This window comes from Schistocerca serialis, chromosome 1 (genome assembly GCF_023864345.2).
Source record: "Schistocerca serialis cubense isolate TAMUIC-IGC-003099 chromosome 1, iqSchSeri2.2, whole genome shotgun sequence".
NCBI classification, from domain to species: Eukaryota; Metazoa; Arthropoda; class Insecta; order Orthoptera; family Acrididae; genus Schistocerca; species Schistocerca serialis.
In genome coordinates, this window is record NC_064638.1 from 750,173,240 (window position 1) to 750,186,990 (window position 13,751).

Below are 13,751 nucleotides of genomic sequence, written 5' to 3' on the forward strand. Positions count from 1 at the left end.
AGAAGTCTTTTTATGCCATTACAACATACACTGCGTGTGGATTTTTGTTACTTGTTTTCTTGCGTCTGTCCGTGAGAGAAGCAGTTGTCACAGTGTGCAGATGAAGCCGGTGAAACCTCCTTTGACAACTCGGTACCCATGTTAGGAAAAAACTACACGGAGACAGTTCAGTGGGATCTCCCGTAACAGGAACGCGAGACGGCGCGGACAGGAGTTAACAGGAACTAGAGCGGCGCGTAACGGAGGCGGAACAGCGGCAGCGGGAGGAGGCAGTCTGCCGGGTGCCCGCTTCGACCCCTGGAGCGGTATCGCGGGCCGGCGTGGGAGCCGCGCCTTACGTAAGGCGAGCCGGGACAAGGGCGTGTACTTGTATCTGCCGCCGCGCCGTAGCTGTACCGCGGCGCGGCGCGGCGTTATGTAAAATGCCGCGCACTCACCGTACGGTACACGCTGTCCGCTTATATAAGGCCCGGGCTTGCACGCTTTCGCGTTTACATCACCTATACCAAATATTGTCGCATTCCATTTACGTGGGACACAGAGTCGCTTATTTTGGAAGCTGCATGGCTTATTGCAGGACTGCGAGCGGACCGCAGTAGCTGAATTCGGAAAAGCACCAACAGATCCCCCGCTGACAATATAGCTCGAGATGTTGTCTTGCACTTTTAAAGCGAACACCTTTGGCCTCCCTGATCCGAAAGAGGACGATTATCTTTGCTTCGAAATGGTTCAAATGCCTCTGAGCACTATGGGACTTAACATCTTAGGTCATCAGTCCCCTAGAACTTAGATATACTTAAACCTGACTAACCTAAGGACATCACACATATCCATCGCCGAGGCAGATTCGAACCTGTTACCAGAGCGGTCACGCGGTTCCATACTTAAGCGCCTAGAACCGCTCGGCCACCTTGGCCGGCTCTGATTCTAATACTCGATCCTCTGCCTCTTCACTATCGACGCCTGTTTCTTCTCCTCACCAACGTCAATGTTCGCTTTGTCTCCCAGTGACTCGAGAAATTCCAATGAAATTTTAACTATCCCTTCTGCCGTCGATAGCCCTTTTAGATTCTGATTCTAATTGTTCAAATGGCTCTGAGCACTATGAGACTTAACATCTGAGGTCATAAGTCCCCTACAACTTAGAAATACTTAAACCTAACTAACCTAAGGACATCACACTCATCCATGCCCAAGGCAGATTCGAACCTGCGACCATAGCGGTCACACGGTTCCAGACTGAATTGCCTAGAGCCGCTCGGTCACAGCGTCCGGCCTATCTGCGCTTCGTCTCATCATCATCATCATCTACGCCAAGGATTGGGCCATTTGTTCCGTTCGATGTCCTTCAAAATCGATCAAGGCATCACTTCATTGGTCTGCCTAAAGATCTTTTGCCACTTGTTTTATGTTCTTTTGTAGCTTTAGTAAGTCCTGTATCTTGCATGCGGTCTGTATGTTCTTTCGGTCTTAACTGATACCATTTTATTATATCAGTTATAATTTGCATATTCAGCTCTGCTCGGATGTCATCATTTCTCTTTTTATCCATCAAAGCATATCCAGCCACGTATGTAACGAAATTCATTTCACATGCTTCTACAGTTTTTTCATCTCTCTCCCTGAGGGTCCACTTTTCGTAACCATACATATAACCATATAGAACTTTAGTAAAGTTCTCTGTGGACTTTCTTTCACAACTTTCTGTGTAGAGTTCCACAGAAATAATTAAACAGTTCTAACTGATTCTTTATATCACTGTTTTCCTTGTATGTAATAATACTGCTTCCTAAATATTTAAATCTATTAACTTGCTCTATGATCTGCTTGTCAATTTAAATCTTAATTCGCATTTGCTGGTATTCTTAAAATGCTATTGATTTTGTCCTTGTGATGGAGACGTTCAGATGATATTTTCTGACTGTTTTACTTAAGTGAAAGACAGCTTCTTCTACTCATTTTCATTCTCACTAACAATTACATGGTTCTCAACAAAAAGTAGTGTATTAATAATCATATCGTTAATTTTAAAATGTTTTAATTTCTGTACTCAAGTTTTGGTTACATCAATATATATATATATATATATATATATATATATATATATATATATATATATATATATATATGTTAAAATACTGAGTGAGAGAGGCCACCCTTGCCTAACTCCTCGGTTTATTGCAGACATTTATGCCTGCTGCTTACTTTTACTACTTTTATCCATATAGAAACTCTGTATAGGTCTTACAGGATTTGTGGGATCCCTCTGCTTGAAAAATTATTCTCTCTTCTCCCTCCGACGGTGGAAGCCTAATCTCTGCTGCTCTTTAGCTCGGCCCACTGCTGTACTGAAGCTCCATATTCCATGCCTGTCAACAAAAAGTTTTATTCCTGGTACTGAAGATTTATTTTTCAGCCGATAAAAATTCTTCTGTCAGCTGTTGCAGATGAATGTCATAACACACTACCTGACCCAGACGGTACACTCGGGCGCCGATGTAACTTCGAACATTTAGATAACAGTGGTGGATATTTTAAACTTTGTATGTGGCTGGAATAGCAGCCGTAGGATGAAATCATCGTGAAGAAAAAATAAGCAGCGGTCAGTTAATTTTGATGATATTCTTTATTAATGATAATGTATTCCTCGAGGTTTTGATGTTCACAGTTTCTCACATACTTTTTTTTAATTACATACGTGGTTACCATCTTCTCTCTTCCCCCCCTCCCTCCCCTTGATATTATTGTATAGTACAGTATTTACGCTGTCTCACAGTTTGCATAGTTCGTTTCTTTCTACACTACAATAACTTATTATTTATTGCCATTTTATTAATTTTACTTGTGTGCATAGCTAAATGTGACCTAGTTTTTATTTTCACAATTTTAATTTCAAGTTTTTGAAGCAAGTTTAACGTAATAATGTGTATTAATTACTACACAACATCCTCGTACATATTACTAGTGCTCTCTCTAGCTGGAAGCTTTCCTTAGCCAAAGCGTTAGGTATGCGATGCCAGTGCATGAGCTGTACACTGGTGAAGTATTAATCAATGACGACCACCATTTTGGGCATATTTTTAATATTATGGAGGTGAAAGTTTTTATTTCGCTGACGCCTTTCGGCTATTTTTTAATGTAGCTCCGCTACAACATGTCACCCAGTAAGTAACACGGAAATGGATCAACTGTTATTTTAATATGTAGATACTTGAGTAATACGTACAATTTAAATGATATAATTGTTGTTAAGATTAGGTGAAACAGTACCTGTAATGAAAATGATGCAATTGGTAATTAAAGTTGGATTGGGTTTTACCTTACAGACAACACAAACACCATGCACACAACATGTAGAAATAAGGAAGTCGAAGGTGCACAAATAATATAGCGATTATGCCCTATGCAAAGCACATACGACCGCTAACAAATGTAATATAAGCGTAATACAAATACACATTTGTACACATAAGTTTATCAAATGAATATTAGAAATATTTTGTACGCTGCCTCGAATGAAACAGGATCGATGATTTGCCCAGCCCTCACGTCCGAAATAGCTAGGTTGTGGGATCTCTAAGACAGATCTATTTACTTTCCTATTCTCTTTTATGTATTATTACTGGCCGGCCGCTGTAGCCTAGCGGTTCTAGACGCTTCAGCCGGGAACCGCGCGACCGCTACGGTCGCAGGTTCGAATCATGCCTGGCGCATGGACGTGTGTGATGTCTTTAGGTTAGTTAGGTTTAAGTAGTTCTAAGTTCTAGGGGACTGATGACCTCAGATGCCTCCCGTAGTGCTCAGAGCCATTTGAACCATTTATTCTTATTAAATGCAAGATTTTCGTTATTTTAGAAAATTTTTCCGAATTTATAATGTCATAAGGTGGTATGTCACAATCTCTTTTCATCTTCCTTAATTTCTAACTTCTATTCATAAACGGATAAGTTTAAGATTTTCATTTCTTAATTATTTGTAAGTCTATAAGTATTTAAAACTGCATTATGATTAATCCTTATTACCAATAAGTTTCACATTCTGTACATGTGCAATTTCATACCTTAGTAACTAGACAGTGAGTCATTTGTAGATGGTAGAAACGATTAAAAAACAAACCAACAAACAAAAAAGCAATAAGTTTGAGTTGTTCCTGTGTACACAAACACATGGTACCCGTGGTCTAGGGGTAGCGTCTTTGATTCATAATCAAAACGTCTTCGGTCCCGGGTTCGATCCCCGCCACTGCCTAAATTTCGATAAATAATCAGCATTGGCGGCCGAAGACTTCCGGCATAAGAAGTCAGCCTCATTCTGCCAACGGCCTTGTCAAAGAGGGCGGAGGGGCGGATAGAGGTTCAGGGCACTCTCTTGTCCTAGGGGTGGGAAATTGCCCCTAAAGGCGGAAGAATCGGCAATGATCAACGACATGAGAATGCAGAAGGCAGTGGTAACCACTACATTAAAGACACGTAACGTGTATCCACAGGACATGTGGCCTGTAATTGAACAAGTGTCATGATGATCTCTCCATTGGCAAAAGATTCCGGAATAGTCCCCCATTCGGATCTCCGGGAGGGGACTGCCAAGGGGGAGGTTACCATGAGAAAACGATTGAATTATCTACGAAAGGATAACGTTCTACGAGTCGGGGCGTGGAATGTCAGAAGCTTGAACGTGGTAGGGAAACTAGGAAATCTGAAAAGGGAAATGCAAAGGCTCAATCTAGATATAGTAGGGGTCAGTGAAGTGAAGTGGAAGGAAGATAAGGATTTCTGGTCAGATGACTATCGGGTAATATCAACAGCAGCAGGAAATGGTATAACAGGTGTAGGATTCGCTATAAATAGGAAGGTAGGGCATAGGGTGTGTTACTGTGAACAGTTCAGTGACCGGTTTGTTCTAATCAGAATCGACAGCAGACCAACACCGACAACGATAGTTCAGGTATACATGGCGACGTCGCAAGCTGAAGATGAACAGATAGAGAAAGTGTATGAGGATATTGAAAGGGTAATGCAGTATGTAAAGGGGGACGAAAATCTAATAGTCATGGGCGACTGGACTGCAGTTGTAGGGGAAGGAGTAAAAGAAAAGGTTACAGGAGAATATGGGCTTGGGACAAGGAATGAAAGAGGAGAAAGACTAATTGAGTTCTGTAACAAGTTTCAGCTAGTAATAGCGAATACCCTGCTCAAGAATCACAAGCGGAGGAGGTATACTTGGAAAAGGCCGGGAGATACGGGAAGATTTCAATTAGATTACATTATGGTCAGACAGAGATTCCGAAATCAGATACTGGATTGTAAGGCGTACCCAGGAGCAGATATAGACTCAGATCACAATATAGTAGTGATGAAGAGTAGGCTGAAGTTCAAGACATTAGTCAGGAAGAATCAATACGCAAAGAAGTGGGATACGGAAGTACTAAGGAATGACGAGATACGTTTGAAGTTCTCTAACGCTATAGATACAGCAATAAGGAATAGCGCAGTAGGCAGTACATTTGAAGAGGAATGGACATCTCTAAAAAGGGCCATCACAGAAGTTGGGAAGGAAAACATAGGTACAAAGAAGGTAGCTGCGAATAAACCATGGGCAACAGAAGAAATACTTCAGTTGATTGATGAAAGGGGGAAGTACAAACATGTTCCGGGAAAATCAGGAATACAGAAACACAAGTCGCTGAGGAATGAAATAAATAGGAAGTGCAGGGAAGCTAAGACGAAATGGCTGCAGGAAAAATGTGAAGACATCGAAAAAGATGTGATTGTCGGAAGGACACACTCCGCATACAGGAAAGTCAAAACAACCTTTGGTGACATTAAAAGCAACGGTGGTAACATTAAGAGTGCAACGGGAATTCCACTGTTAAATGCAGAGGAGAGAGCAGATAGCTGGAAAGAATACATTGAAAGCCTCTATGAGGGCGAAGATTTGTCTGATGTGATAGAAGAAGATACAGGAGTCGATTTAGAAGAGATAGGGGATCCAGTATTAGAATCGGAATTTAAAAGAGCTTTGGAGGACTTACGGTCAAATAAGGCAGAAGGGATAGATAACATTCCATCAGAATTTCTAAAATCATTGGGGGAAGTGGCAACAAAACGACTATTCATGTTGGTGTGTAGAATATATGAGTCTGGCGATATACCATATGACTTTCGGAAAAGCATCATCCACACAATTCCGAAGACGGCAAGAGCTGACAAGTGCGAGAATTACCTCACAATCAGCTTAACAGCTCATACATCGAAGCTGCTTACAAGAATAATATACAGAAGCATTGAAAAGAAAATTGAGAATGCGCTAGGTGAAGATCAGTTTGGCTTTAGGAAAAGTAAAGGGACGAGAGAGGCAATTCTGACGTTACGGGTAATAATGGAAGCAAGGCTAAAGAAAAAAACAAGACACTTTCATAGGATTTGTCGACCTGGAAAAAGCGTTCGACAATATAAAATGTTGCAAGCTGTTCGAGATTCTGAAAAAAGTAGGGGTAAGCTATAGGGAGAGACGGGTCATATACAATATGTACAACAACCAAGAGGGAATAATAAGAGTGGACGATCAAGAACGAAGTGCTCGTATTAAGAAGGGTGTAAGACAAGGCTGTAGCCTTTCGCCCCTACTTTTCAATCTGTACATAGAGGAAGCAATGATGGAAATAAAAGGAAGGTTCAGGAGTGGAATTAAAATACAAGGTGAAAGGATGTCAATGATACGATTCGCTGATGACATTGCTATCCTGAGTGAAAGTGAAGAAGAATTAAATGATCTGCTGAACGGAATGAACAGTCTAATGAGAACACAGTATGGTTTGAGAGTAAATCGGAGAAAGACGAAGGTAATGAGAAGTAGTAGAAATAAGAACAGCGAGAAACCTAACATCAGGATTGATGGTCACGAAGTCAATGAAGTTAAGGAATTCTGCTACCTAGGCAGTAAAATAACGAATGACGGACGGAGCAAGGAGGACATCAAAAGCAGACTCGCTATGGCAAAAAAGGCATTTCTGGCCAAGAGAAGTCTACTAATATCAAATACCGGCCTTAATTTGAGGAAGACATTTCTGAGGATGTACGTCTGGAGTACAGCATTGTATGGTAGTGAAACATGGACTGTGGGAAAACCGGAACAGAAGAGAATCGAAGCATTTGAGGTGTGGTGCTATAGACGAATGTTGAAAATTAGGTGGATTGATAAGGTAAGGAATGAGGAGGTTCTACGCAGAATCGGAGAGGAAAGGAATATGCGGAAAACACTGATAAGGAGAAGGGACAGGATGATAGGACATCTTCTAAGACATGAGGGAATGACTTCCATGGTACTAGAGGGAGCTGTAGAGGGGAAAAACTGTAGAGGAAGACAGAGATTGGAATACGTCAAGCAAATAATTGAGGACGTAGGTTGCAAGTGCTACTCTGAGATGAAGAGGTTAGCACAGGAAAGGAATTTGTGGCGGGCCGCATCAAACCAGTCAGTAGACTGATGACCAAGAAAAAAACACACAAACACACACACACACACACACACACACACACACACACACACACACACACACACTCTTAACATGTATTCACTGTTGAAGAAGTGATGGGAGAAGACCAGTTTGGCTTCAGGAAAGGGAAAGGGACCAGAGACGCCATTGGCATGATGAGGATATTGTCAGAGAGAGTTTTGGCCGTTAACGAAGACATTTGCGCTTGTTTTATAGACTGGCAGAAGGCCTTCGACAGAGTCAATTGGAATATATTGATGAACATCCTTAAGGAAATAGGAATCAACTGGAGAGGTCGGAGACTTATAAGGAACTTGTACCTGGGACAAAGGGTAAAGGTGCGACTGAACTATGGAGAAACGAACAGTGTGGAAATAGGAAGGGGTGTGAGACAAAGATGTTGTCTGCCGCCAAGTCTCTTCAACCTGTATGGAGAAATGCTGGCGAGAGAAGCGCTGAAAGGATGCGGAAACTTCAAAGTAGGAGGACGTCTCATCAACACCATCAAGTATGCGGACGACCTGGTAGTGCTCGCCAAAAATCAGACGCAGCTGCAACACATGATGAACAATTTGGTGAAATCGGGAAGAAAATATGGCATGGAAATCAACATCGAAAAATCAAAAGTGATGCGCATATCAAAACGTGAGAAACACTTGAAGATAACTGTTGACAATCGGGAACTGGAAAATGTGAATCAGTTCAACCACCTGGAAAGTTTTATCACAAAGGATTCCCACTGCACCAACGAAATCCGAGCAAGAATCGCCATGGCCAAAGCTGCTTTCAACACGAAGAGGACTCTGTTGACCAGCAAGTTGAGTTTGGCATTGAGGAAAAAACTGATAAAGTGCTACATCTGGAGCATTGCACTGTATGGAGCAGAGACATGGACCATGAGAAAGAAGGAGGAAAAATACTTGGAGAGCTTTGAAATGTGGTGCTGAAGGAGAATGGAAAAGATCAAGTGGACAGATCTCATAAAAAATGACGATGAACTGCGAAGAGTAGGAGAGAAGAGAAGTATTCCGCGTACAATTCTTCAGAGAAAGGCCAACTGGATTGGACATGTACTTAGACACGAGGGACTCATACACGATGTCATCGAAGGAAAACCCAGAGGAAACGTAGGACGAGGAAGAAGAAGAATTCAACATCTGGACGACATGAAAGATGGAAGGAGATATAAGAGACTGAAGGAAGAAGCTGAAGACAGGGAACAGTGGGATCAGAAATTCTCCGTACGAAGACATGGACCTGCCACTAGGCAGAATACTACATAATAATAATAATAATAATTCACTGGTAACCTGTTTAGGTTGTTGGTGATATCCTTCAGAAGAAGACGTTTTTTTATAATGGTTGAAACCATGGTCAAGCGTATTAAATAAACCTATAATTTTGCAACTGATTGGCTGCTCATTTTTTTCTTCGCAAACCTTAGTAGATATGTAAATGACTAAGAGATGCAGTTCTCTGCGACGGTTAGAACGAGCGTCAGGGTGCATTAGTGTTGCTCACCGTTAACAGGCTTGGTTGGGTATGAAGGGCGTGAATAGCGTTAGATGTTAAGTGATCACTGTGAAGGGCAGGCATGTTAGCGATCAGGTTCTGGTCGATCACGTCTGCACAAGGGAGGATTGCCATATTGTCCACAAGCACAGCCCTTCAGTTAACACCGCAAAACAAATGCCTGCACTTGGAGTGGTACTGTGAGCGTAAGGCATGAACTGCTGATGAATGACATAGCAATGTGTTCAACGATGAACAGGGGATCTGCACTACCTTGAGTAACCATCGTCAACGAGTATGGCGACAACCTCTTGCAATGTTTTGGAGGGGCACAGTAGCGTGGGGAGGCATCGTGTATGACTTCAGGTGACGGCTGTTGACGATTGAAGGAACTCTGACGGATATACTGCATCCTCATTGCTACATGTCGTGCGAGAATATTTTGAACAGGAGAGAGCTCTTCTACAAGAGTTACGTGTCTATGAGCTGTGTGCCGTAGCCAGCAAGATCCCCAGATCTGTCCCCGATAGAATATCTGTTGGACCAGCTCGGACGCCATCTCCGTCCCACTGTGAATACTGGGGATATCAAGGACCAGTTACAGTAGTCGTCGGCTAGTTTGCCTCTGAAGAGTGTACAACGATTTCTCGAAAACCTTGAATCAGTACATTCATTCAGGACAGATGAAGTGCAACGTCATACTAATAAATGGGCTCATAGTTCCAAGTTATTAGTAAATTTGACTCAATTTTTTATTTACCGAAATATCAATACCTACTCAACCAGTGAAGTTTCCTATCATTTCCTCCTCCTCCTCCTCCTCCTCCTCTTCTGTGTATTCGCATGCCATGTATCACATTGGTAAAGGGTGAGAAATGGACTACTAGTTCTCAAGGACCAAAGCTGTAATGCTCAAACGGACCAACAGAATGTACCACCAGAACGCTACTATCCTTCTTGTCAGGAACTTCTTTTTAATGTGTTAATTTTTGCGGGAAATTTACATTTTCCAATCAGAAAAGTTTTAGTACATCCATGATTTATTTATTTGCTCTATTCTAATCGCTAACGGGTATTCGTTACTCGCAATAAGTGGTGTTTGGTTATTTGGTGCATCCCGTCGGCTCAGCGGTCATTTCAGAGAAGGTTTTAAAAGAATCCGTTACCGACTTCGTTTATTTATCTTTGGACGGCAGAGTTTGTCCTCAATTTTTCTCATGGATGCTCTAGTTGCAGGAAAGATACCCTCGATTTTGCGATATCTGTGACACGGTCCGTTGCCGTGATGACGACCCGACTCACCCTGTTCTGTCGGTTTCCTTGCTGTGCGGACGGATGATCTAGCGGCCCTGCTGATCCTGTTGCACACGGGGAACAAGTTAATTCAGATGATGATGTGACTCTGAAACCTTTATGTACACAGAAGCAGAAATCTTGACAATGATGTACCAGGCTGACTTGTGGTACCAAATATCGTAACATGTTTTCTGAGTCAGTTGTCGCTCAGCACTAACTACGTCCATTTACAGAAGGCATTCCCATATAATGTGCTCTGTAGTTCCTCCTCCTCTGCATGCAAATACGTTTCTGTCTTGTCTTACGACTGGGTGAAGATATATAGTATATGGACCCCACAGCACTACAGATATATGGTGAACCCAGATGAGGGTTAGTAATTATTTTCAGGTCGAAGAAATGTTTCTCAAATTGCGAATACGATTATACGTAAGCTGTATAAATGACAAATGACTCATGAAAATTTGTGTCAAGCTGGGACTCAAATCCGGATTTGTCGCTTAACGCTAGCGGTCGCCTTAACCACATTGGCTATCCATGCACGCCTTCCGGACAGAAGCAAACTTCCATTTATGTAATTAATCATTTGACAGCTGACGTATATATTTGTATTCGCAATTTGTGAATATATTTCTTAAATTTACTACGTCTGCAAGTCATCGGCAGACAATGAAAAATACAGATACGGCTAAGCCTATATTTTCGGGTTATAAGTCCTCAGTCTGGTTTGATGCGGCTCTCCTGTTCACATTATTTCATCTCAGAGTAGCATTTACACCTAATGTCTTCGAGTATTTGTTGGATATATTCCAATCGCTGCCTTGTTCTACCTTTTTTGCCCTCTACGTCCCGTTTAATTATACGTAGGTCACTTCCTGATGTCTTAATGCATGTCTTATCATCCTGCCCTTTTTTCTTGTCATTGTTTTAAACGCATTACTTTCCTCCTCAATACTGCGAAGGCTTTCTCATTTCTTATCTTATCTCTACACTTTATTTTCAGAATCCTTCTGTAACACCACACCTGAGACGCTTCGATTCTCTTCTTCTCCGATTTTCCCGAAGTCCATGATTCACTTCAGTACAACAGTGTGCTCCAGACGTTTTATTATTTGGCCCTCACGTTAAGGCCTAAGTTTGGCATTAGACTTCTTTTAGCGGAGGAATCTCTCTTTGTCTGTGCTAGTCTGCTTCACACGAACTCCTTGCTCCGTCCTCCAAGCGTTATTTTGCCTGCAGGGTAGCAGAGTTCTTTCGCTTCGCCTACTATATTAATTTCGTCGCTTGAAACTCGTTACTGCTTCTCTTAGTTTCTTTCCTCGTTTTAAAAGTTTACTTTTCACAACGTCGATTGTAGCGAAATGCCTCGACGTTACAGAAAATGCCTACGAATTCTCTACCTGTAAATAAAGTCGTGGTGATTTATTTCTCTTGGACATCAGGGGTTTACTTCAGACCGAGGGTATCTGAGAGGTACTGACGAAGTGCCAAAATGTGCATGAAACAGACGAAAATTAGTTTTAGTTTGAATTATCATGACAATATAGTTTATTTTTTGTATACTCCTGTGTTTCAGAAAAAATTACAAAAGCAGTTGATCTAGAGGACTGAGCGAATGGACTGAAGATGCGTTGATGGCAGCTGAACAATTTGATGAAAGCTAGTGATGTCGCAAAACTTTTTTATCTACCAAATACTGAAAATTATACTACAATAAACATTAAATTCTAAGCGCAGCTTAAGACGTCACTCTTCACTGAGAAATGATAATGAACAATTGCTCGTTAGGTCGCGGAGTTTTTCTCAGGCGTTCTCCGCAACATAAAGTGCCTGGAAATGAGTACCTTCATCTATACAAAAATGCACTTACGTTAGTCTGATTGCTGGTACAAAAAATTCATCCTCCTCTTCTTAAACTTCGAGCTCTACGATGATGCTTCACTAATCTGATTCTAAGCGACGGTTTCCCTTCATCCTTAATATGGAGCTTATCTTCTATCTTTAGGTGAGAGAAAGTTTCCCTTGGTCTTTTATCCGAATTTTCACATGTTTTGCCTTCTAAGGCTAGCCACAGTACACATAGGATCTCACGTCATCAAACTCAAAACTGCACACCAATTCATCTCACGGAACACAGTAATGTCTGGTCACCGTGTTTGTTACTGGAACAAATGAGAGATAACTCTTGCCTTGAGTTACTGATTAGACTATTGCTGTTATTACAGCTCTGTAAATATATTTTAGTGACCACTGACATTGCAGATATTACAACTGATCCAGGAGTAGCGGCTTTGATTACAAATCAAAACGTCCTGGGGACCGGATTCGAACATACCACTGCTTACATTGCGAATAAAAATCATCAAGATGACGTTCTAAGAGTTCCAGCATAAGAAGTCACCCTCATTCTGCCAACGAGCTTATCAGTGTGGGCGGAGAAACGGACAGAGGTTCAAAGCACTCTCTTGTCTTTAAAGTGAGAAATTGCTCCTAAAAGGCGGAAGACTCAGCAATAATCAACGGCTGGAAACCATTATATTAAACACACATCATCTGTCACGGGACATGTGGCCTGAAATTGAAAAAGTGTCATGATAATCTCTCCACTGGCAAAACATTCGGGACTAGTCCACCATACGGATCTCCGAGAGGGGACTGTCAAGGGGTAGGTGACCATGAGAAAATGATGGAATAGCAACGAAAGGCGACTCGGGGCAGAGAATTTCAAAAGTTTGAAAGCGGTAAGGAAGTTATCGAATCTGAAAAGGGAAATGCAGAGGTTCAGTTTAGACATATTGGAGGTCAGTGAAGTGAAATGGAAAGTAAACAAGAATTTCTGGTCAGAAGAGTATAGGGAGGGATCAATAGCAGCAGAAAATGATATAAAGTGAATATGACTCGTTATGAATAAGAGAGTAGGGCGGAGAGTGAGTTACTATGAACATTTCAGTGATAGGGTTGTTCTCATTAGAATCGACAGCAAACCAACAGTGACAACAATAGTTCACATATGCATGCTGATTTTGCAAATATAAAGTGAAGAAAGACAGAAACTAAATGAGGACACTGAACGGATGATTCAGTACGAAAAGGGAAATGAAAATTTAAAAGCCATGGGGAACTGGAATGGGGCTGTATGGGAAGGACTGGAAGAAATGGTTACAGGAGAATATGGATATGGTAGCAGGAATGAGAGAGGAGAAAGGCTAATTCAACTTTTTAATATCTTTCAACTGGTAATAGTCAATTCTCTGTTCAATAATCAAAAAGAAGAGGAGATGTAATTGGAAAAGATCGGAGATACAGGAAGATTTCAGTTAGACTACATCATAGTCAGGGAGAGATTCGGAAATCAGATACTGGATTTTAAGGCGTACCCAATAGCAATTACGGACACAGATCACAATTTAGTAATGGTGAGTAGTAGGCTGACGTTTCAGAGACTAAT